Source organism: Rhinoderma darwinii, unplaced genomic scaffold, assembly GCF_050947455.1.
Source record: "Rhinoderma darwinii isolate aRhiDar2 unplaced genomic scaffold, aRhiDar2.hap1 Scaffold_2289, whole genome shotgun sequence".
Lineage (NCBI taxonomy): Eukaryota > Metazoa > Chordata > Amphibia > Anura > Rhinodermatidae > Rhinoderma > Rhinoderma darwinii.
The window spans coordinates 1-18,660 of NW_027462601.1; the positions used below are offsets into that span (position 1 = coordinate 1).

Genomic DNA, 18,660 nt, shown 5'->3' on the forward strand with positions numbered 1-18,660 from the left:
ACCAGTGTGGGAGACTGTCTGGGAATCTGTGGTGCGGTTGACTTTTTATTATGTTGTTTAGATTTTGTTTCACAATAGATTAAATAGGACTATGGATTAAGGCTTTTAATGTCAATGGCCATTCTAAGCTGAATGTGCCTGCTCTCGTCAGAACGCAGAAGTTACACAGCTTAAGGCCTCGCTAGTACCAGTTTGGGGAGACTGTCTGGGAATCCGTGGTGCGGTGACTTTTATTATGTTGTTTAGATTTTGTTTCACAATAGATTAAATAGGACTATGGATTAAGGCTTTTAATGTCAATGGCCATTCTAAGCTGAATGTGCTTGCTCTCGTCAGATCGCCGAAGTTACACAGCTTAAGGCCTCGCTAGTACCAGTGTGGGAGACTGTCTGGGAATCTGTGGTGCGGTTGACTTTTTATTATGTTGTTTAGATTTTGTTTCACAATAGATTAAATAGGACTATGGATTAAGGCTTTTAATGGCAATGGCCATTCTAAGCTGAATGTGCCGCTCTCGTCAGATCGCAGAAGTTACACAGCTTAAGGCCTCGTTAGTACCAGTGTGGGAGACTGTCTGGGAATCCGTGGTGCGGTTGACTTTTTATTATGTCGTTTAGATTTTGTTTCACAATCGATTAAAAAGGACTATGGATTAAAGCGTTTAATGTCAATGGCCATTCTAAGCTGAATGTGCCTGCTCTCGTTAGATTGCAGAAGTTACACAGCTTAACGGCTCGCTAGTACCAGTGTGGGAGACTGTCTGGGAATCCGTGGTGTGGTTGACTTTTTATTATGTCGTTTAGATTTTGTTTCACAATAGATTAAATAGGACTATGGATTAAAGCATTTAACGTCAATGGCCATTCTAAGCTGGATGTGCCTCCTTTTGTCAGATCGCAGAAGTTACACAGCTTAAGGCCTCGCTAGTACCAGTGTGGGAGACTGTCTGGGAATCCGTGGTGCGGTTGAATTTTATTATGTCGTTTAGATTTTGTTTCACAATCGATTAAAAAGGACTATGGATTAAAGCATTTAATGTCAATGGCCATTCTAAGCTGAATGTCCCTGCTCTCGTCAGATCGCAGAAGTTACACAGCTTAAGGCCTCGCTAGTACCAGCGTTGGAGACTGTCTGGGAATCCGTGGTGCGGTTGAATTTTTATTATGTCGTTTAGATTTTGTTTCACAATCGATTAAAAAGGACTATGGATTAAAGCATTTAATGTCAATGGCCATTCTAAGCTGAATGTCCCTGCTCTCGTCAGATCACAGAAGTTACACAGCTTAAGGCCTCGCTAGTACCAGTGTGGGAGACTGTCTGGGAATCCGTCGTGTGGTTGACTTTTTATTATGTTGTTTAGATTTTGTTTCACAATAGATTAAATAGGACTATGGATTAAGGCTTTTAATGTCAATGGCCATTCTAAGCTGAATGTGCCTGCTCTCGTCAGATCGCAGAAGTTACACAGCTTAAGACCTCGCTAGTACCAGTGTGGGAGACTGTCTGGGAATTCGTGGTGCGGTTGACTTTTTATTATGTCGTTTAGATTTTGTTTCACAATCGATTTAAAAGGACTATGGATTAAAGCATTTAATGTCAATGGCCATTCTAAGCTGAATGTGCCTGCTCTCGTTAGATCACAGAAGTTACACAGCTTAACGCCTCGCTAGTACCAGTGTGGGAGACTGTCTGGGAATCCGTGGTGCGGTTGACTTTTTATTATGTCGTTTAGATTTTGTTTCACAATAGATTAAATAGGACTATGGATTAAAGCATTTAATGTCAATGGCCATTCTAAGCTGAATGTGCCTGCTCTCGTTAGATTGCAGAAGTTACACAGCTTAACGCCTCGCTAGTACCAGTGTGGGAGACTGTCTGGGAATCCGTGGTGTGGTTGACTTTTTATTATGTCGTTTAGATTTTGTTTCACAATAGATTAAATAGGACTATGGATTAAAGCATTTAACGTCAATGGCCATTCTAAGCTGAATGTGCCTCCTTTCGTCAGATCGGAGAAGTTACACAGCTTAAGGCCTCGCTAGTACCAGTGTGGGAGACTGTCTGGGAATCCGTGGTGCGGTTGCCTTTTTATTATGTCGTTTAGATTTTGTTTCACAATCGATTAAAAAGGACTATGGATTAAAGCATTTATTGTCAATGGCCATTCTAAGCTGAATGTGCCTGCTCTCGTCAGATCGCAGAAGTAACACAGCTTAAGGCCTTGCTAGTACCAGTGTGGGAGACTGTCTGGGAATCCGTGGTGCGGTTGCCTTTTTATTATGTCGTTTAGATTTTGTTTCACAATAGATTAAATAGGACATATGGATTAAGGCTTTTAATGTCAATGGCCATTCTAAGCTGAATGTGGCCTGCTCTCGTCAGATCGCAGAAGTTACACAGATAAAAGGCCTCGCTAGTACCAGTGTGGGAGACTGTCTCGGAATCGTGGTGCGGTTGACTTTTTATTATGTTGTTTAGATTTTTGTTTCACAATAGATTAAATAGGACTATGGATTAAAGCATTTAACGTCAATGGCCATTCTAAGCTGAATGTGCCTGCTCTCGTCAGAACGCAGAAGTTACACAGCTTAAGGCCTCGCTAGTACCAGCGTTGGAGACTGTCTGGGAATCCGTGGTGCGGTTGAATTTTTATTATGTCAATAAGATTTTGTTTCACAATCGATTAAAAAGGACTATGGATTAAAGCATTTAACGTCAATGGCCATTCTAAGCTGAATGTCCCTGCTCTCGTCAGATCGCAGAAGTTACACAGCTTAAGGCCTCGCTAGTACCAGTGTGGGAGACTGTCTGGGAATCCGTCGTGTGGTTGACTTTTTATTATGTTGTTTAGATTTTGTTTCACAATAGATTAAATAGGACTATGGATTAAGGCTTTTAATGTCAATGGCCATTCTAAGCTGAATGTGCCTGCTCTCGTCAGATCGCAGAAGTTACACAGCTTAAGGCCTCGCTAGTACCAGTGTGGGAGACTGTCTGGGAATCCGTGGTGCGGTTGACTTTTTATTATGTTGTTTCGATTTGTTTCAACAATAGATTAAATAGGACTATGGATTAAGGCTTTTAATGTCAATGGCCGTTCTAAAGCTGAATGTGCCTGCTCTCGTCAGATCGCAGAAGTTACACAGCTTAAGGCCTCACTAGTACCAGTGTGGGAGACTGTCTGGGATCCGTGGTGCGGTTGACTTATTATTATGTCGTTTAGATTTTGTTTCACAATAGATTAAATAGGACTATGGATTAAAGCATTTAACGTCAATGGCAATTCTAAGCTGTATGTGCCTGCTCTCGTCAGATCGCAGAAGTTACATAGCCTAAGGCCTCGCTAGTACCAGTGTGGGAGACTGTCTGGGAGTCCGTGGTGTGGTTGAATTTTTATTATGTCGTTTAGATTTAGTTTCACAATCGATTAAAAAGGACTATGGATTAAAGCATTTAATGTCGATGGCCATTCTAAGCTGAATGTCCCTGCTCTCGTCAGATCGCAGAAGTTACACAGCTTAAGGCCTCGCTAGTACCAGTGTGGGAGACTGTCTGGGAATCCGTGATGCGGTTGACTTTTTATTATGTCGTTTAGATTTTGTTTCACAAGCGAAAAAAAAGGACTATGGATTAAAGCATTTATTGTCAATGGCCATTCTAAGCTGAATGTGCCTGCTCTCGTCAGATCGCAGAAGTTACACAGCTTAAGCCCTCGCTAGTACCAGTGTGGGAGACTGTCTGGGAATCCGTGGTGCGGTTGACTTTTTATTATGTCGTTTAGATTTTGTTTCACAATAGATTAAATAGGACTATGGATTAAAGCATTTAATTCAATGGCCATTCTAAGCTGAATGTGCCTGCTCTCGTCAGATCGCAGAAGTTACACAGCTTAAGGCCTCGCTAGTACCAGTGTGGGAGACTGTCTGGGAATCCGTGGTGCGGTTGACTTTTTATTATGTTGTTTCGATTTTGTTTCACAATAGATTAAATAGGACTATGGATTAAGGCTTTTAATGTCAATGGCCATTCTAAGCTGAATGTGCCTGCTCTCGTCAGATCGCAGAAGTTACACAGCTTAAGGCCTCGCTAGTACCAGTGTGGGAGACTGTCTGGGAATCCGTGGTGCGGTTGACTTTTTATTATGTTGTTTAGATTTTGTTTCACAATAGATTAAATAGGACTATGGATTAAAGCATTTAACGTCAATGGCCATTCTAAGCTGAATGTGCCTGCTCTCGTCAGAACGCAGAAGTTACACAGCTTAAGGCCTCGCTAGTACCAGCGTTGGAGACTGTCTGGGAATCCGTGGTGCGGTTGAATTTTTTATTATGTCGTTTAGATTTTGTTTCACAATCGATTAAAAAGGACTATGGATTAAGCATTTAATGTCAATGGCCATTCTAAGCTGAATGTCCCTGCTCTCGTCAGATCGCAGAAGTTACTCAGCTTAAGGCCTCGCTAGTACCAGTGTGGGAGACAGTCTGGGAATCCGTGGTGCGGTTGACTTTTTATTATGTTGTTAGATTTTGTTTCACAATAGATAAATAGGACTATGGATTAAGGCTTTTAATGTCAATGGCCATTCTAAGCTGAATGTGCCTGCTCTCGTCAAATCGCAGAAGTTACACAGCTTAAGGCCTCGCTAGTACCAGTGTGGGAGACTGTCTGGGAATTCGTGGTGCGGTTGACTTTTTATTATGTCGTTTAGATTTTGTTTCACAATCGATTAAAAAGGACTATGGATTAAAGCATTTAATGTCAATGGCCATTCTAAGCTGAATGTGTCTGCTCTCGTTAGATCGCAGAAGTTACACAGCTTAACGCCTCGCTAGTACCAGTGTGGGAGACTGTCTGGTAATCCGTGGTGCGGTTGACTTTTTATTATGTCGTTTAGATTTTGTTTCACAATCGATTAAAAAGGACTATGGATTAAAGCATTTAATGTCAATGGCCATTCTAAGCTGAATGTGCCTGCTCTCGTCAGATCGCAGAAGTTACGCAGCTTAAGGCCTCGCTAGTACCAGTGTGGGAGACTGTCTGGGAATCCATGGTGCTGTTGAATTTTTATTATGTCGTTTAGATTTTGTTTCACAATCGATTAAAAAGGACTATGGATTAAAGCATTTAATGTCAATGGCCATTTTAAGCTGAATGTCCCTGCTCTTGTCAGATCGCAGAAGTTACGCAGCTTAAGGCCTTGCTAGTAACAGTGTGGGAGACTGTCTGGGAATGCGTGGTGCGGTGAATTTTTATTATGTCGTTTAGATTTTGTTTCACAATCGATTAAAAAAGACTATGGATTAAAGCATTTAATGTCAATGGCCATTCTAAGCTGAATGTCCCTGCTCTCGTCAGATCGCAGAAGTTACACAGCTTAAGGCCTCGCTAGTACCAGTGGTGGGAGACTGTCTGGGAATCTGTGGTGCGGTTGACTTTTTTATTATGTCGTTTAGATTTTGTTTCACAATCGATTAAAAAGGACTATGGATTAAAGCATTTAATGTCAATGGCCATTCTAAGCTGAATGTGCCTGCTTTCGTTAGATCGCAGAAGTTACACAGCTTAACGCCTCGCTAGTACCAGTGTGGGAGACTGTCTGGGAATCCGTGGTGCGGTTGCCTTTTTTATTATGTTGTTTAGATTTTGTTTCACAATAGATTAAATAGGGACTATGGATTAAGGCTTTTGATGTCAATGGCCATTCTAAGCTGAATGTGCCTGCTCTCGTCAGATCGCAGAAGTTACACAGCTTAAGGCCTCGCTAGTACCAGTGTGGGAGACTGTCTGGGAATCCGTGGTGCGGTTGAATTTTTATTATGTCGTTTAGATTTTGTTTCACAATCGATTAAAAAAGACTATGGATTAAAGCATTTAATGTCAATGGCCATTCTAAGCTGAATGTGCCTGCTCTCGTCAGATCGCAGAAGTTACACAGCTTAAGCCCTCGCTAGTACCAGTGTGGGAGACTGTCTGGGAATCCGTGGTGCGGTTGACTTTTTATTATGTCGTTTAGATTTTGTTTCACAATCGATTAAAAAAGACTATGGATTAAAGCATTTAACGTTAATGGCCATTCTAAGCTGAATGTGCCTGCTCTCGTTAGATCGCAGAAGTTACACAGCTTAACGCCTCGCTAGTACCAGTGTGGGAGACTGTCTGGGAATCCGTGGTGCGGTTGACTTTTTATTATGTCGTTTAGATTTTTTTTTCACAATAGATTAAAAAGGACTATGGATTAAAGCATTTAATGTCAATGGCTATTCTAAGCTGAATGTGCCTGCTCTCGTCAGATCGCAGAAGTTACACAGCTTAAGGCCTCGCTAGTACCAGTGTGGGAGACTGTCTGGGAATCCGTGGTGCGGTTGAATTTTTATTATGTCGTTTAGATTTTGTTTCACAATCGATTAAAAAGGACTATGGATTAAAGCATTTAATGTCAATGGCCATTCTAAGCTGAATGTCCCTGCTCTCGTCAGATCGCAGAAGTTACACAGCTTAAGGCCTCGCTAGTACCAGTGTGGGAGACTGTCTGGGAATCCGTGGTGCGGTAGACTTTTTATTATGTCGTTTAGATTTTGTTTCACAATCGATTAAAACGGACTATGGATTAAAGCATTTAATGTCAATGGCCATTCTAAGCTGAATGTCCCTGCTCTCGTCAGATCGCAGAAGTTACACAGCTTAAGGCCTCGCTAGTACCAGTGTGGCAGACTGTCTGGGAATCTGTGGTGCGGTTGACTTTTTATTATGTTGTTTAGATTTTTGTTTCACAATAGATTAAATAGGACTATGGATTAAGGCTTTAATGTCAATGGCCATTCTAAGCTGAATGTGCCTGCTCTCGTCAGAACGCAGAAGTTACACAGCTTAAGGCCTCGCTAGTACCAGTTTGGGAGACTGTCTGGGAATCCGTGGTGCGGTGGACTTTTATTATGTTGTTTAGATATTGTTTCACAATAGATTAATTAGGACTATGGATTAAGGCTTTTAATGTCAATGGCCATTCTAAGCTGAATGTGCTTGCTCTCGTCAGATCGCCGAAGTTACACAGCTTAAGGCCTCGCTAGTACCAGTGTGGGAGACTGTCTGGGAATCTGTGGTGCGGTTGACTTTTTATTGTTGTTTAGATTTTGTTTCACAATAGATTAAATAGACTATGGATTAAGGCTTTTAATGGCAATGGCCATTCTAAGCTGAATGTGCCTTGCTCTCGTCAGATCGCAGAAGTTACACAGCTTAAGGCCTCGTTAGTACCAGTGTGGGAGACTGTCTGGGAATCCGTGGTGCGGTTGACTTTTTATTATGTCGTTTAGATTTTGTTTCACAATCGATTAAAAGGACTATGGATTAAAGCATTTAATGTCAATGGCCATTCTAAGCTGAATGTGCCTGCTCTCGTTAGATTGCAGAAGTTACACAGCTTAACGGCTCGCTAGTACCAGTGTGGGAGACTGTCCTGGGAATCCGTGGTGTGGTTGACTTTTTATTATGTCGTTTAGATTTTGTTTCACAATAGATTAAATAGGACTATGGATTAAAGCATTTAACGTCAATGGCCATTCTAAGCTGGATGTGCCTCCTTTTGTCAGATCGCAGAAGTTACACAGCTTAAGGCCTCGCTAGTACCAGTGTGGGAGACTGTCTGGGAATCCGTGGTGCGGTTGAATTTTTATTATGTCGTTTAGATTTTGTTTCACAATCGATTAAAAAGGACTATGGATTAAAGCATTTAATGTCAATGGCCATTCTAAGCTGAATGTCCCTGCTCTCGTCAGATCGCAGAAGTTACACAGCTTAAGGCCTCGCTAGTACCAGCGTTGGAGACTGTCTGGGAATCCGTGGTGCGGTTGAATTTTTATTATGTCGTTTAGATTTTGTTTCACAATCGATTAAAAAAGGACTATGGATTAAAGCATTTAATGTCAATGGCCATTCTAAGCTGAATGTCCCTGCTCTCGTCAGATCACAGAAGTTACACAGCTTAAGGCCTCGCTAGTACCAGTGTGGGAGACTGTCTGGGAATCCGTTGTGTGGTTGACTTTTTATTATGTTGTTTAGATTTTGTTTCACAATAGATTAAATAGGACTATGGATTAAGGCTTTTAATGTCAATGGCCATTCTAAGCTGAATGTGCCTGCTCTCGTCAGATCGCAGAAGTTACACAGCTTAAGGCCTCGCTAGTACCAGTGTGGGAGACTGTCTGGGAATTCGTGGTGCGGTTGACTTTTTATTATGTCGTTTAGATTTTGTTTCACAATCGATTTAAAAGGACTATGGATTAAAGCATTTAATGTCAATGGCCATTCTAAGCTGAATGTGCCTGCTCTCGTTAGATCACAGAAGTTACACAGCTTAACGCCTCGCTAGTACCAGTGTGGGAGACTGTCTGGGAATCCGTGGTGCGGTTGACTTTTTATTATGTCGTTTAGATTTTGTTTCACAATAGATTAAATAGGACTATGGATTAAAGCATTTAACGTCAATGGCAATTCTAAGCTGTATGTGCCTGCTCTCGTCAGATCGCAGAAGTTACATAGCTTAAGGCCTCGCTAGTACCAGTGTGGAGACTGTCTGGGAATCCGTGGTGCGGTTGACTTTTTATTATGTCGTTTAGATTTTGTTTCACAATCGATTAAAAAGGACTATGGATTTAAGCATTTAATGTCAATGGCCATTCTAAGCTGAATGTGCCTGCTCTCGTTAGATTGCAGAAGTTACACAGCTTAACGCCTCGCTAGTACCAGTGTGGGAGACTGTCTGGGAATCCGTGGTGTGGTTGACTTTTTATTATGTCGTTTAGATTTTGTTTCACAATAGATTAAATAGGACTATGGATTAAAGCATTTAACGTCAATGGCCATTCTAAGCTGAATGTGGCCTCCTTTCGTCAGATCGGAGAAGTTACACAGCTTAAGGCCTCGCTAGTACCAGTGTGGGAGACTGTCTGGGAATCCGTGGTGCGGTAGAATTTTTATTATGTCGTTTAGATTTTGTTTCACAATCGATTAAAAAGGACTATGGATTAAAGCATTTAATGTCAATGGCCATTCTAAGCTGAATGTCCCTGCTCTCGTCAGATCGCAGAAGTTACACAGCTAAAGCCCTCGCTAGTACCAGTGTGGGAGACTGTCTGGGAATCCGTGGTGCGGTTGCCTTTTTATTATGTTGTTTAGATTTTGTTTCACAATCGATTAAAGAGGACTATGGATTAAAGCATTTAATGTCAATGGCCATTCTAAGCTGAATGTGCCTGCTCTCGTCAGATCGCAGAAGTTACACAGCTTAAGGCCTCGCTAGTACCAGTGTGGGAGACTGTCTGGGAATCCGTGGTGCGGTTGACTTTTTATTATGTCGTTTAGATTTTGTTTCACAATAGATTAAATAGGACTATGGATTAAGGCTTTTAATGTCAATGGCCATTCTAAGCTGAATGTGCCTGCTCTCGTCAGATCGCAGAAGTTACACAGATAAAGGCCTCGCTAGTACCAGTGTGGGAGACTGTCTCGGAATCCGTGGTGCGGTTGACTTTTTATTATGTTGTTTAGATTTTGTTTCACAATAGATTAAATAGGACTATGGATTAAAGCATTTAACGTCAATGGCCATTCTAAGCTGAATGTGCCTGCTCTCGTCAGAACGCAGAAGTTACACAGCTTAAGGCCTCGCTAGTACCAGCGTTGGAGACTGTCTGGGAATCCGTGGTGCGGTTGAATTTTTATTATGTCAATAAGATTTTGTTTCACAATCGATTAAAAAGGACTATGGATTAAAGCATTTAACGTCAATGGCCATTCTAAGCTGAATGTGCCTGCTCTCGTCAGAACGCAGAAGTTACACAGCTTAAGGCCTCGCTAGTACCAGCGTTGGAGACTGTCTGGGAATCCGTGGTGCGGTTGAATTTTAATTATGTCGTTTAGATTTTGTTTCACAATCGATTAAAAAGGACTATGGATTAAAGCATTTAATGTCAATGGCCATTCTAAGCTGAATGTCCCTGCTCTCGTCAGATCACAGAAGTTACACAGCTTAAGGCCTCGCTAGTACCAGTGTGGGAGACTGTCTGGGAATCCGTCGTGTGGTTGACTTTTTATTATGTTGTTTAGATTTTGTTTCACAATAGATTAAATAGGACTATGGATTAAGGCTTTTAATGTCAATGGCCATTCTAAGCTGAATGTGCCTGCTCTCGTCAGATCGCAGAAGTTACACAGCTTAAGGCCTCGCTAGTACCAGTGTGGGAGACTGTCTGGGAATTCGTGGTGCGGTTGACTTTTTATTATGTCGTTTAGATTTTGTTTCACAATCGATTTAAAAGGACTATGGATTAAAGCATTTAATGTCAATGGCCATTCTAAGCTGAATGTGCCTGCTCTCGTTAGATCACAGAAGTTACACAGCTTAACGCCTCGCTAGTACCAGTGTGGGAGACTGTCTGGGAATCCGTGGTGTGGTTGACTTTTTATTATGTCGTTTAGATTTTGTTTCACAATAGATTAAATAGGACTATGGATTAAAGCATTTAACGTCAATGGCAATTCTAAGCTGTATGTGCCTGCTCTTGTCAGATCGCAGAAGTTACATAGCTTAAGGCCTCGCTAGTACCAGTGTGGGAGACTGTCTGGGAGTCCGTGGTGTGGTTGAATTTTTATTATGTCGTTTAGATTTTGTTTCACAATCAATTAAAAAGGACTATGGATTAAAGCATTTAATGTCAATGGCCATTCTAAGCTGAATGTCCCTGCTCTCGTCAGATCGCATAAGTTAGACAGCTTAAGGCCTCGCTAGTACCAGTGTGGGAGACTGTCTGGGAATCCGTGGTGAGGTTGACTTTTTATTATGTCGTTTAGATTTTGTTTCACAATCGATTAAAAAGGACTATGGATTAAAGCATTTAATGTCAGTGGCCATTCTAAGCTGAATGTGCCTGCTCTTGTCAGATCGCAGAAGTTACACAGCTTAATCCCTCGCTAGTACCAGTGTGGGAGACTGTCTGGGAATCCGTGTTGCGGTTGACTTTTTATTATGTCATTTAGATTTTGTTTCACAATCGATTAAAAAGGACTGTGGATTAAAGCATTTAAGGTCAATGGCCATTCTAAGCTGAATGTGCCTGCCCTCGTCAGATCGCAGAAGTTACACAGCTTAAGGCCTCGCTAGTACCAGTGTGGGAGACTGTCTGGGAATCCGTGGTGCGGTTGACTTTTTATTATGTTGTTTAGATTTTGTTTCACAATAGATTAAATAGGACTATGGATTAAAGCATTTAACGTCAATGGCCTCTCTAAGCTGAATGTGCCTGCTCTCGTCAGAACGCAGAAGTTACACAGCTTAAGGCCTCGCTAGTACCATTGTGGGAGACTGTCTGGGAATCCGTGGTGTGGTTGAATTTTTATTATGTCGTTTAGATTTTGTTTCACAATCGATTAAAAAGGACTATGGATTAAAACATTTAATGTCAATGGCCATTCTAAGCTGAATGTGCCTGCTCTCGTCAGATCGCAGAAGTTACACAGCTTAAGGCCTCGCTAGTACCAGTGTGGGAGACTGTCTGGGAATCCGTGGTGCGGTTGAATTTTTATTATGTCGTTTAGATTTTGTTTCACAATCGATTAAAAAGGACTATGGATTAAAGCATTTAATGTCAATTGCCATTCTAAGCTGAATGTGCCTGCTCTCGTCAGATCGCAGAAGTTACACAGCTTAAGGCCTCGCTAGTACCAGTGTGGGAGACTGTCTGGGAATCCGTGGTGCGGTTGAATTTTTATTATGTTGTTTAGATTTTGTTTCACAATCGATTAAAAAAGGACTATGGATTACAGCATTTAATGTCAATGGCCATTGTAAGCTGAATGTGCCTGCTCTCGTCAGATCGCAGAAGTTACACAGCTTAAGGCCCTGCTAGTACCAGTGTGGGAGACTGTCTGGGAATCCGTGGTGTGGTTGACTTTTTATTATGTCGTTTAGATTTTGTTTCACAATAGATTAAATAGGACTATGGATTAAAACATTTAACGTCAATGCCCATTCTAAGCTGAATGTGCCTGCTCTCGTCAGAACGCAGAAGTTACATAGCTTAAGGCCTCGCTAGTACCAGTGTGGGAGACTGTCTGGGAATCCGTGGTGCGGTTGACTTTTTATTATGTTGTTTAGATTTTGTTTCACAATAGATTAAATAGGACTATGGATTAAGGCTTTTAATGTCAATGGCCATTCTAAGCTGAATGTGCCTGCTCTCGTCAGATCGCAGAAGTTACACAGCTTAAGGCCTCGCTAGTACCAGTGTGGGAGACTGTCTGGGAATCCGTGGTGCGGTTGACTTTTTATTATGTCGTTTAGATTTTGTTTCACAATCGATTAAAAAGGACTGTGGATTAAAGCATTTAAGGTCAATGGCCATTCTAAGCTGAATGTGAATGCCCTCGTCAGATCGCAGAAGTTACACAGCTTAAGGCCTCGCTAGTACCAGTGTGGGAGACTGTCTGGGAATCCGTGGTGCGGTTGACTTTTTATTATGTCGTTTAGATTTTGTTTCACAATAGATTAAATAGGACTATGGATTAAAGCATTTAACGTCAATGGCCATTCTAAGCTGAATGTGCCTGCTCTCGTCAGAACGCAGAAGTTACACAGCTTAAGGCCTCGCTAGTACCATTGTGGGAGACTGTCTGGGAATCCGTGGTGTGGTTGAATTTTTATTATGTCGTTTAGATTTTGTTTCACAATCGATTAAAAAGGACTATGGATTAAAACATTTAATGTCAATGGCCATTCTAAGCTGAATGTGCCTGCTCTCGTCAGATCGCAGAAGTTACACAGCTTAAGGCCTCGCTAGTACCAGTGTGGGAGACTGTCTGGGAATCCGTGGTGCGGTTGAATTTTTATTATGTCGTTTAGATTTTGTTTCACAATCGATTAAAAAGGACTATGGATTAAAGCATTTAATGTCAATGGCCATTCTAAGCTGAATGTGCCTGCTCTCGTCAGATCGCAGAAGTTACACAGCTTAAGGCCTCGCTAGTACCAGTGTGGGAGACTGTCTGGGAATCCGTGGTGCGGTTGAATTTTTATTATGTTGTTTAGATTTTGTTTCACAATCGATTAAAAAAGGACTATGGATTACAGCATTTAATGTCAATGGCCATTGTAAGCTGAATGTGCCTGCTCTCGTTAGATCGCAGAAGTTACACAGCTTAAGGCCCTGCTAGTACCAGTGTGGGAGACTGTCTGGGAATCCGTGGTGCGGTTGACTTTTTATTATGTCGTTTAGATTTTGTTTCACAATAGATTAAATAGGACTATGGATTAAAACATTTAACGTCAATGGCCATTCTAAGCTGAATGTGCCTGCTCTCGTCAGAACGCAGAAGTTACATAGCTTAAGGCCTCGCTAGTACCAGTGTGGGAGACTGTCTGGGAATCCGTGGTGCGGTTGACTTTTTATTATGTTGTTTAGATTTTGTTTCACAATAGATTAAATAGGACTATGGATTAAGGCTTTTAATGTCAATGGCCATTCTAAGCTGAATGTGCCTGCTCTCGTCAGATCGCAGAAGTTACACAGCTTAAGGCCTCGCTAGTACCAGTGTGGGAGACTGTCTGGGAATCCGTGGTGCGGTTGACTTTTTATTATGTCGTTTAGATTTTGTTTCACAATCGATTAAAAAGGACTATGGATTAAAGCATTTAACGTCAATGGCCATTCGAAGCTGAATGTGCCTGCTCTCGTTAGATCGCAGAAGTTACACAGCTTAAGGCCTTGCTAGTACCAGTGTGGGAGACTGTCTGGGAATCCGTGGTGCGGTTGACTTTTTATTATGTCGTTTAGATTTTGTTTCACAATAGATTAAATAGGACTATGGATTAAAGCATTTAACGTCAATAGCCATTCTATGCTGAATGTGCCTGCTCTCGTCAGAACGCAGAAGTTACACAGCTTAAGGCCTCGCTAGTACCAGTGTGGGAGACTGTCTGGGAATCCGTGGTGTGGTTGAATTTTTATTATGTCGTTTAGATTTTGTTTCACAATCGATTAAAAAGGACTATGGATTAAAGCCTTTAATGTCAATGGCCATTCTAGGCTGAATGTCCCTGCTCTCGTCAGATCGCAGAAGTTACACAGCTTAAGGCCTCGCTAGTACCAGTGTGGGAGACTGTCTGGGAATCCGTGGTGTGGTTGACTTTTTATTATGTTGTTTAGATTTTGTTTCACAATAGATTAAATAGGACTATGGATTAAGGCTTTTAATGTCAATGGCCATTCTAAGCTGAATGTGCCTGCTCTCGTCAGATCGCAGAAGTTACACAGCTTAAGGCCTCGCTAGTACCAGTGTGGGAGACTGTCTGGGAATCCGTGGTGTGGTTGACTTTTTATTATGTTGTTTAGATTTTGTTTCACAATAGATTAAATAGGACTATGGATTAAGGCTTTTAATGTCAATGGCCATTCTAAGCTGAATGTGCCTGCTCTCGTCAGATCGCAGAAGTTACACAGCTTAAGGCCTCGCTAGTACCAGTGTGGGAGACTGTCTGGGAATCCGTGGTGCCGTTGACTTTTTATTATGTCGTTTAGATTTTGTTTCACAATCGATTAAAAAGGACTATGGATTAAAGCATTTAATGTCAATGGCCATTCTAAGCTGAATGTTCCTGCTCTCGTTAGATCGCAGACGTTACACAGCTTAACGCCTCGCTAGTACCAGTGTGGGAGACTGTCTGGGAATCCGTGGTGCGGTTGACTTTTTATTATGTAGGTTAGATTTTGTTTCACAATAGATTAAATAGGACTATGGATTAAGGCTTTTAATGTCAATGGCCATTCTAAGCTGAATGTGCCTGCTCTCGTCAGATCGCAGAAGTTACACGGCTTAAGGCCTCGCTAGTATCAGTGTGGGAGACTGTCTGGGAATCCGTGGTGCGGTTGAATTTTTATTATGTCGTTTAGATTTTGTTTCACAATCGATTAAAAAGGACTATGGATTAAAGCATTTAAGGTCAATGGCCATTCTAAGCGGAATGTCCCTGCTCTCGTCAGATCGCAGAAGTTACACAGCTTAAGGCCTCGCTAGTACCAGTGTGGGAGACTGTCTGGGAATCCGTGGTGCAGTTGACTTTTTATTATGTCGTTTAGATTTTGTTTCACAATCGATTAAATAGGACTATGGATTAAAGCATTTAACGTCAGTGGCCATTCTAAGCTGAATGTGCCTGCTCTCGTCAGAACACAGAAGTTACACAGCTTAAGGCCTCGCTAGTACCAGTGTGGGAGACTGACTGGGAATCCGTGGTGCGGTTGACTTTTTATTATGTCGTTTAGATTTTGTTTCACAATCGATTAAAAAGGACTATGGATTAAAGCATTTAATGTCAATGGCCATTCTAAGCTGAATGTGCCTGCTCTCGTCAGATCGCAGAAGTTACACAGCTTAAGGCCTCGCTAGTACCAGTGTGGGAGACTGTCTGGGAATCCGTGGTGCGGTTGACTTTTTATTATGTCGTTTAGATTTTGTTTCACAATAGATTAAATAGGACTATGGATTAAAGCAATTAACGTCAATGGCCATTCTAAGCTGAATGTGCCTGCTCTCGTCAGAACGCAGAAGTTACACAGCTTAAGGCCTCACTAGTACTAGTGTGGGAGACTGTCTGGGAATCCGTGGTGTGGTTGTCTTTTTATTATGTTGTTTAGATTTTGTTTCACAATAGATTAAATAGGACTATGGATTAAGGCTTTTAATGTCAATGGCCATTCTAAGCTGAATGTGCCTGCTCTCGTCAGATCGCAGAAGTTACACAGCCTAAGGCCTCGCTAGTACCAGTGTGGGAGACTGTCTGGGAATCCGTGGTGCCGTTGACTTTTTATTATGTCGTTTAGATTTTGTTTCACAATCGATTAAAAAGGACTATGGATTAAAGCATTTAATGTCAATGGCCATTCTAAGCTGAATGTGCCTGCTCTCGTTAGATCGCAGAAGTTACACAGCTTAACGCCTCGCTAGTACCAGTGTGGGAGACTATCTGGGAATCCGTGGTGCGGTTGACTTTTTATTATGTCGTTTAGATTTTGTTTCACAATAGATTAAATAGGACTATGGATTAGAGCATTTAACGTCAATGGCCATTCTAAGCTGAATGTGCCTGCTCTCGTCAGATCGCAGAAGTTACACAGCTTAAGGCCTCGCTAGTATCAGTGTGGGAGACTGTCTGGGAATCCGTGGTGCGGTTGAATTTTTATTATGTCGTTTAGATTTTGTTTCACAATCGATTAAAAAGGACTATGGATTAAATCATTTAATGTCAATGGCCATTCTAAGCGGAATGTCCCTGCTCTCGTCAGATCGCAGAAGTTACACAGCTTAAGGCCTCGCTAGTACCAGTGTGGCAGACTGTCTGGGAATCCGTGGTGAGGTTGACTTTTTATTATGTCGTTTAGATTTTGTTTCACAATCGATTAAAAAGGACTATGGATTAAAGCATTTAATGTCAATGGCCATTCTAAGCTGAATGTGCCTGCTCTCGTCAGATCGCAGAAGTTACACAGCTTAAGGCCTCGCTAGTACCAGTGTGGGAGACTGTCTGGGAATCCGTGGTGCAGTTGACTTTTTATTATGTCGTTTAGATTTTGTTTCACAATCGATTAAATAGGACTATGGATTAAAGCTTTTAACGTCAGTGGCCATTCTAAGCTGAATGTGCCTGCTCTCGTCAGAACACAGAAGTTACACAGCTTAAGGCCTCGCTAGTACCAGTGTGGGAGACTGTCTGGGAATCCGTGGTGCGGTTGAATTTTTATTATGTCGTTTAGATTTTGTTTCACAATCGATTAAAAAGGACTATGGATTACAGCATTTAATGTCAATGGACATTCTAAGCTGAATGTGCCTGCTCTCGTCAGATCGCAGAAGTTACACAGCTTAAGGCCTCGCTAGTACCAGTGTGGGAGACTGTCTGGGAATCCGTGGTGCGGTTGACTTTTTATTATGTCGTTTAGATTTTGTTTCACAATCGATTAAAAAGGACTATGGATTAAAGCATTTAATGTCAATGGCCATTCTAAGCTGAATGTCCCTGCTCTCGTCAGATCGCAGAAGTTACACAGCTTAAGGCCTCGCTAGTACCAGTGTGGGAGACTGTCTGGGAATCCGTGGTGCGGTTGACTTTTTATTATCTCGTTTAGATTTTGTTTCACAATCGATTAAAAAGGACTATGGATTAAAGCATTTAATGTCAATGGCCATTCTAAGCTGAATATGCCTGCTCTCGTCAGATCGCAGAAGTTACACAGCTTAAGGCCTCGCTAGTACCAGTGTGGGAGACTGACTGGGAATCCGTGGTGCGGTTGACTTTTTATTATGTCGTTTAGATTTTGTTTCACAATCGATTAAAAAGGACTATGGATTAAAGCATTTAATGTCAATGGCCATTCTAAGCTGAATGTGCCTGCTCTCGTCAGATCGCAGAAGTTACACAGCTTAAGGCCTTGCTAGTACCAGTGTGGGAGACTGTCTGGGAATCCGTGGTGCGGTTGACTTTTTATTATGTCGTTTAGATTTTGTTTCACAATAGATTAAATAGGACTATGGATTAAAGCAATTAACGTCAATGGCCATTCTAAGCTGAATGTGCCTGCTCTCGTCAGAACGCAGAAGTTACACAGCTTAAGGCCTCACTAGTACTAGTGTGGGAGACTGTCTGGGAATCCGTGGTGTGGTTGTCTTTTTATTATGTTGTTTAGATTTTGTTTCACAATAGATTAAATAGGACTATGGATTAAGGCTTTTAATGTCAATGGCCATTCTAAGCTGAATGTGCCTGCTCTCGTCAGATCGCAGAAGTTACACAGCCTAAGGCCTCGCTAGTACCAGTGTGGGAGACTGTCTGGGAATCCGTGGTGCCGTTGACTTTTTATTATGTCGTTTAGATTTTGTTTCACAATCGATTAAAAAGGACTATGGATTAAAGCATTTAATGTCAATGGCCATTCTAAGCTGAATGTGCCTGCTCTCGTTAGATCGCAGAAGTTACACAGCTTAACGCCTCGCTAGTACCAGTGTGGGAGACTATCTGGGAATCCGTGGTGCGGTTGACTTTTTATTATGTCGTTTAGATTTTGTTTCACAATAGATTAAATAGGACTATGGATTAGAGCATTTAACGTCAATGGCCATTCTAAGCTGAATGTGCCTGCTCTCGTCAGATCGCAGAAGTTACACAGCTTAAGGCCTCGCTAGTATCAGTGTGGGAGACTGTCTGGGAATCCGTGGTGCGGTTGAATTTTTATTATGTCGTTTAGATTTTGTTTCACAATCGATTAAAAAGGACTATGGATTAAAGCATTTAATGTCAATGGCCATTCTAAGCGGAATGTCCCTGCTCTCGTCAGATCGCAGAAGTTACACAGCTTAAGGCCTCGCTAGTACCAGTGTGGCAGACTGTCTGGGAATCCGTGGTGAGGTTGACTTTTTATTATGTCGTTTAGATTTTGTTTCACAATCGATTAAAAAGGACTATGGATTAAAGCATTTAATGTCAATGGCCATTCTAAGCTGAATGTGCCTGCTCTCGTCAGATCGCAGAAGTTACACAGCTTAAGGCCTCGCTAGTACCAGTGTGGGAGACTGTCTTGGAATCCGTGGTGAGGTTGACTTTTTATTATGTCGTTT

The 18,660-nt window shown here is 41.8% G+C and overlaps 75 pseudogenes; all 75 read left to right on the forward strand.

Annotated features, from left to right (window-relative positions):
* Positions 1–295: 295 nt before the first annotated feature.
* On the forward strand, positions 296–414 carry LOC142702325 (5S ribosomal RNA; annotated as a pseudogene).
* A 623-nt stretch (positions 415–1,037) lies between these two features.
* On the forward strand, positions 1,038–1,156 carry LOC142702311 (5S ribosomal RNA; annotated as a pseudogene).
* Positions 1,157–1,409: 253 nt separating this feature from the next.
* Positions 1,410–1,528, forward strand: LOC142702399 (5S ribosomal RNA; annotated as a pseudogene).
* A 67-nt stretch (positions 1,529–1,595) lies between these two features.
* LOC142702370 (5S ribosomal RNA) lies at positions 1,596–1,714 on the forward strand (annotated as a pseudogene).
* A 253-nt stretch (positions 1,715–1,967) lies between these two features.
* On the forward strand, positions 1,968–2,086 carry LOC142702321 (5S ribosomal RNA; annotated as a pseudogene).
* A 67-nt stretch (positions 2,087–2,153) lies between these two features.
* On the forward strand, positions 2,154–2,272 carry LOC142702308 (5S ribosomal RNA; annotated as a pseudogene).
* Positions 2,273–2,528: 256 nt separating this feature from the next.
* On the forward strand, positions 2,529–2,647 carry LOC142702259 (5S ribosomal RNA; annotated as a pseudogene).
* A 67-nt stretch (positions 2,648–2,714) lies between these two features.
* Positions 2,715–2,833, forward strand: LOC142702346 (5S ribosomal RNA; annotated as a pseudogene).
* A 67-nt stretch (positions 2,834–2,900) lies between these two features.
* LOC142702317 (5S ribosomal RNA) lies at positions 2,901–3,019 on the forward strand (annotated as a pseudogene).
* Positions 3,020–3,458: 439 nt separating this feature from the next.
* Positions 3,459–3,577, forward strand: LOC142702323 (5S ribosomal RNA; annotated as a pseudogene).
* Positions 3,578–3,644: 67 nt separating this feature from the next.
* Positions 3,645–3,763, forward strand: LOC142702257 (5S ribosomal RNA; annotated as a pseudogene).
* A 66-nt stretch (positions 3,764–3,829) lies between these two features.
* LOC142702214 (5S ribosomal RNA) lies at positions 3,830–3,948 on the forward strand (annotated as a pseudogene).
* Positions 3,949–4,015: 67 nt separating this feature from the next.
* Positions 4,016–4,134, forward strand: LOC142702330 (5S ribosomal RNA; annotated as a pseudogene).
* A 67-nt stretch (positions 4,135–4,201) lies between these two features.
* Positions 4,202–4,320, forward strand: LOC142702260 (5S ribosomal RNA; annotated as a pseudogene).
* A 67-nt stretch (positions 4,321–4,387) lies between these two features.
* On the forward strand, positions 4,388–4,506 carry LOC142702290 (5S ribosomal RNA; annotated as a pseudogene).
* A 65-nt stretch (positions 4,507–4,571) lies between these two features.
* On the forward strand, positions 4,572–4,690 carry LOC142702255 (5S ribosomal RNA; annotated as a pseudogene).
* Positions 4,691–4,943: 253 nt separating this feature from the next.
* Positions 4,944–5,062, forward strand: LOC142702405 (5S ribosomal RNA; annotated as a pseudogene).
* Positions 5,063–5,314: 252 nt separating this feature from the next.
* On the forward strand, positions 5,315–5,434 carry LOC142702326 (5S ribosomal RNA; annotated as a pseudogene).
* A 256-nt stretch (positions 5,435–5,690) lies between these two features.
* On the forward strand, positions 5,691–5,809 carry LOC142702228 (5S ribosomal RNA; annotated as a pseudogene).
* A 67-nt stretch (positions 5,810–5,876) lies between these two features.
* Positions 5,877–5,995, forward strand: LOC142702258 (5S ribosomal RNA; annotated as a pseudogene).
* Positions 5,996–6,062: 67 nt separating this feature from the next.
* Positions 6,063–6,181, forward strand: LOC142702347 (5S ribosomal RNA; annotated as a pseudogene).
* A 68-nt stretch (positions 6,182–6,249) lies between these two features.
* Positions 6,250–6,368, forward strand: LOC142702275 (5S ribosomal RNA; annotated as a pseudogene).
* A 67-nt stretch (positions 6,369–6,435) lies between these two features.
* LOC142702223 (5S ribosomal RNA) lies at positions 6,436–6,554 on the forward strand (annotated as a pseudogene).
* A 67-nt stretch (positions 6,555–6,621) lies between these two features.
* LOC142702301 (5S ribosomal RNA) lies at positions 6,622–6,740 on the forward strand (annotated as a pseudogene).
* Positions 6,741–6,807: 67 nt separating this feature from the next.
* LOC142702219 (5S ribosomal RNA) lies at positions 6,808–6,926 on the forward strand (annotated as a pseudogene).
* Positions 6,927–6,992: 66 nt separating this feature from the next.
* Positions 6,993–7,111, forward strand: LOC142702324 (5S ribosomal RNA; annotated as a pseudogene).
* Positions 7,112–7,175: 64 nt separating this feature from the next.
* On the forward strand, positions 7,176–7,295 carry LOC142702344 (5S ribosomal RNA; annotated as a pseudogene).
* A 439-nt stretch (positions 7,296–7,734) lies between these two features.
* LOC142702312 (5S ribosomal RNA) lies at positions 7,735–7,853 on the forward strand (annotated as a pseudogene).
* Positions 7,854–8,107: 254 nt separating this feature from the next.
* LOC142702268 (5S ribosomal RNA) lies at positions 8,108–8,226 on the forward strand (annotated as a pseudogene).
* A 67-nt stretch (positions 8,227–8,293) lies between these two features.
* Positions 8,294–8,412, forward strand: LOC142702369 (5S ribosomal RNA; annotated as a pseudogene).
* Positions 8,413–9,037: 625 nt separating this feature from the next.
* Positions 9,038–9,156, forward strand: LOC142702359 (5S ribosomal RNA; annotated as a pseudogene).
* Positions 9,157–9,223: 67 nt separating this feature from the next.
* Positions 9,224–9,342, forward strand: LOC142702343 (5S ribosomal RNA; annotated as a pseudogene).
* A 67-nt stretch (positions 9,343–9,409) lies between these two features.
* LOC142702339 (5S ribosomal RNA) lies at positions 9,410–9,528 on the forward strand (annotated as a pseudogene).
* Positions 9,529–9,595: 67 nt separating this feature from the next.
* On the forward strand, positions 9,596–9,714 carry LOC142702261 (5S ribosomal RNA; annotated as a pseudogene).
* Positions 9,715–9,781: 67 nt separating this feature from the next.
* On the forward strand, positions 9,782–9,900 carry LOC142702263 (5S ribosomal RNA; annotated as a pseudogene).
* Positions 9,901–10,153: 253 nt separating this feature from the next.
* On the forward strand, positions 10,154–10,272 carry LOC142702281 (5S ribosomal RNA; annotated as a pseudogene).
* Positions 10,273–10,711: 439 nt separating this feature from the next.
* LOC142702364 (5S ribosomal RNA) lies at positions 10,712–10,830 on the forward strand (annotated as a pseudogene).
* Positions 10,831–11,083: 253 nt separating this feature from the next.
* On the forward strand, positions 11,084–11,202 carry LOC142702241 (5S ribosomal RNA; annotated as a pseudogene).
* A 67-nt stretch (positions 11,203–11,269) lies between these two features.
* On the forward strand, positions 11,270–11,388 carry LOC142702365 (5S ribosomal RNA; annotated as a pseudogene).
* A 67-nt stretch (positions 11,389–11,455) lies between these two features.
* Positions 11,456–11,574, forward strand: LOC142702230 (5S ribosomal RNA; annotated as a pseudogene).
* A 67-nt stretch (positions 11,575–11,641) lies between these two features.
* On the forward strand, positions 11,642–11,760 carry LOC142702413 (5S ribosomal RNA; annotated as a pseudogene).
* Positions 11,761–11,828: 68 nt separating this feature from the next.
* On the forward strand, positions 11,829–11,947 carry LOC142702358 (5S ribosomal RNA; annotated as a pseudogene).
* A 67-nt stretch (positions 11,948–12,014) lies between these two features.
* On the forward strand, positions 12,015–12,133 carry LOC142702297 (5S ribosomal RNA; annotated as a pseudogene).
* A 67-nt stretch (positions 12,134–12,200) lies between these two features.
* Positions 12,201–12,319, forward strand: LOC142702355 (5S ribosomal RNA; annotated as a pseudogene).
* A 253-nt stretch (positions 12,320–12,572) lies between these two features.
* Positions 12,573–12,691, forward strand: LOC142702272 (5S ribosomal RNA; annotated as a pseudogene).
* Positions 12,692–12,758: 67 nt separating this feature from the next.
* Positions 12,759–12,877, forward strand: LOC142702231 (5S ribosomal RNA; annotated as a pseudogene).
* A 67-nt stretch (positions 12,878–12,944) lies between these two features.
* Positions 12,945–13,063, forward strand: LOC142702233 (5S ribosomal RNA; annotated as a pseudogene).
* Positions 13,064–13,131: 68 nt separating this feature from the next.
* Positions 13,132–13,250, forward strand: LOC142702345 (5S ribosomal RNA; annotated as a pseudogene).
* Positions 13,251–13,317: 67 nt separating this feature from the next.
* Positions 13,318–13,436, forward strand: LOC142702391 (5S ribosomal RNA; annotated as a pseudogene).
* Positions 13,437–13,503: 67 nt separating this feature from the next.
* On the forward strand, positions 13,504–13,622 carry LOC142702367 (5S ribosomal RNA; annotated as a pseudogene).
* A 67-nt stretch (positions 13,623–13,689) lies between these two features.
* LOC142702314 (5S ribosomal RNA) lies at positions 13,690–13,808 on the forward strand (annotated as a pseudogene).
* A 67-nt stretch (positions 13,809–13,875) lies between these two features.
* Positions 13,876–13,994, forward strand: LOC142702333 (5S ribosomal RNA; annotated as a pseudogene).
* A 67-nt stretch (positions 13,995–14,061) lies between these two features.
* On the forward strand, positions 14,062–14,180 carry LOC142702269 (5S ribosomal RNA; annotated as a pseudogene).
* A 67-nt stretch (positions 14,181–14,247) lies between these two features.
* Positions 14,248–14,366, forward strand: LOC142702404 (5S ribosomal RNA; annotated as a pseudogene).
* A 67-nt stretch (positions 14,367–14,433) lies between these two features.
* LOC142702212 (5S ribosomal RNA) lies at positions 14,434–14,552 on the forward strand (annotated as a pseudogene).
* A 67-nt stretch (positions 14,553–14,619) lies between these two features.
* Positions 14,620–14,738, forward strand: LOC142702363 (5S ribosomal RNA; annotated as a pseudogene).
* Positions 14,739–14,805: 67 nt separating this feature from the next.
* Positions 14,806–14,924, forward strand: LOC142702332 (5S ribosomal RNA; annotated as a pseudogene).
* Positions 14,925–14,991: 67 nt separating this feature from the next.
* On the forward strand, positions 14,992–15,110 carry LOC142702276 (5S ribosomal RNA; annotated as a pseudogene).
* Positions 15,111–15,177: 67 nt separating this feature from the next.
* On the forward strand, positions 15,178–15,296 carry LOC142702278 (5S ribosomal RNA; annotated as a pseudogene).
* A 67-nt stretch (positions 15,297–15,363) lies between these two features.
* LOC142702305 (5S ribosomal RNA) lies at positions 15,364–15,482 on the forward strand (annotated as a pseudogene).
* A 67-nt stretch (positions 15,483–15,549) lies between these two features.
* LOC142702224 (5S ribosomal RNA) lies at positions 15,550–15,668 on the forward strand (annotated as a pseudogene).
* Positions 15,669–15,735: 67 nt separating this feature from the next.
* On the forward strand, positions 15,736–15,854 carry LOC142702244 (5S ribosomal RNA; annotated as a pseudogene).
* A 67-nt stretch (positions 15,855–15,921) lies between these two features.
* LOC142702309 (5S ribosomal RNA) lies at positions 15,922–16,040 on the forward strand (annotated as a pseudogene).
* Positions 16,041–16,107: 67 nt separating this feature from the next.
* On the forward strand, positions 16,108–16,226 carry LOC142702302 (5S ribosomal RNA; annotated as a pseudogene).
* A 253-nt stretch (positions 16,227–16,479) lies between these two features.
* On the forward strand, positions 16,480–16,598 carry LOC142702379 (5S ribosomal RNA; annotated as a pseudogene).
* Positions 16,599–16,665: 67 nt separating this feature from the next.
* LOC142702331 (5S ribosomal RNA) lies at positions 16,666–16,784 on the forward strand (annotated as a pseudogene).
* A 67-nt stretch (positions 16,785–16,851) lies between these two features.
* LOC142702254 (5S ribosomal RNA) lies at positions 16,852–16,970 on the forward strand (annotated as a pseudogene).
* Positions 16,971–17,037: 67 nt separating this feature from the next.
* Positions 17,038–17,156, forward strand: LOC142702381 (5S ribosomal RNA; annotated as a pseudogene).
* A 67-nt stretch (positions 17,157–17,223) lies between these two features.
* On the forward strand, positions 17,224–17,342 carry LOC142702392 (5S ribosomal RNA; annotated as a pseudogene).
* A 67-nt stretch (positions 17,343–17,409) lies between these two features.
* Positions 17,410–17,528, forward strand: LOC142702403 (5S ribosomal RNA; annotated as a pseudogene).
* A 67-nt stretch (positions 17,529–17,595) lies between these two features.
* Positions 17,596–17,714, forward strand: LOC142702225 (5S ribosomal RNA; annotated as a pseudogene).
* A 67-nt stretch (positions 17,715–17,781) lies between these two features.
* LOC142702256 (5S ribosomal RNA) lies at positions 17,782–17,900 on the forward strand (annotated as a pseudogene).
* Positions 17,901–17,967: 67 nt separating this feature from the next.
* LOC142702310 (5S ribosomal RNA) lies at positions 17,968–18,086 on the forward strand (annotated as a pseudogene).
* A 67-nt stretch (positions 18,087–18,153) lies between these two features.
* On the forward strand, positions 18,154–18,272 carry LOC142702303 (5S ribosomal RNA; annotated as a pseudogene).
* A 253-nt stretch (positions 18,273–18,525) lies between these two features.
* LOC142702316 (5S ribosomal RNA) lies at positions 18,526–18,644 on the forward strand (annotated as a pseudogene).
* Positions 18,645–18,660: the final 16 nt, after the last annotated feature.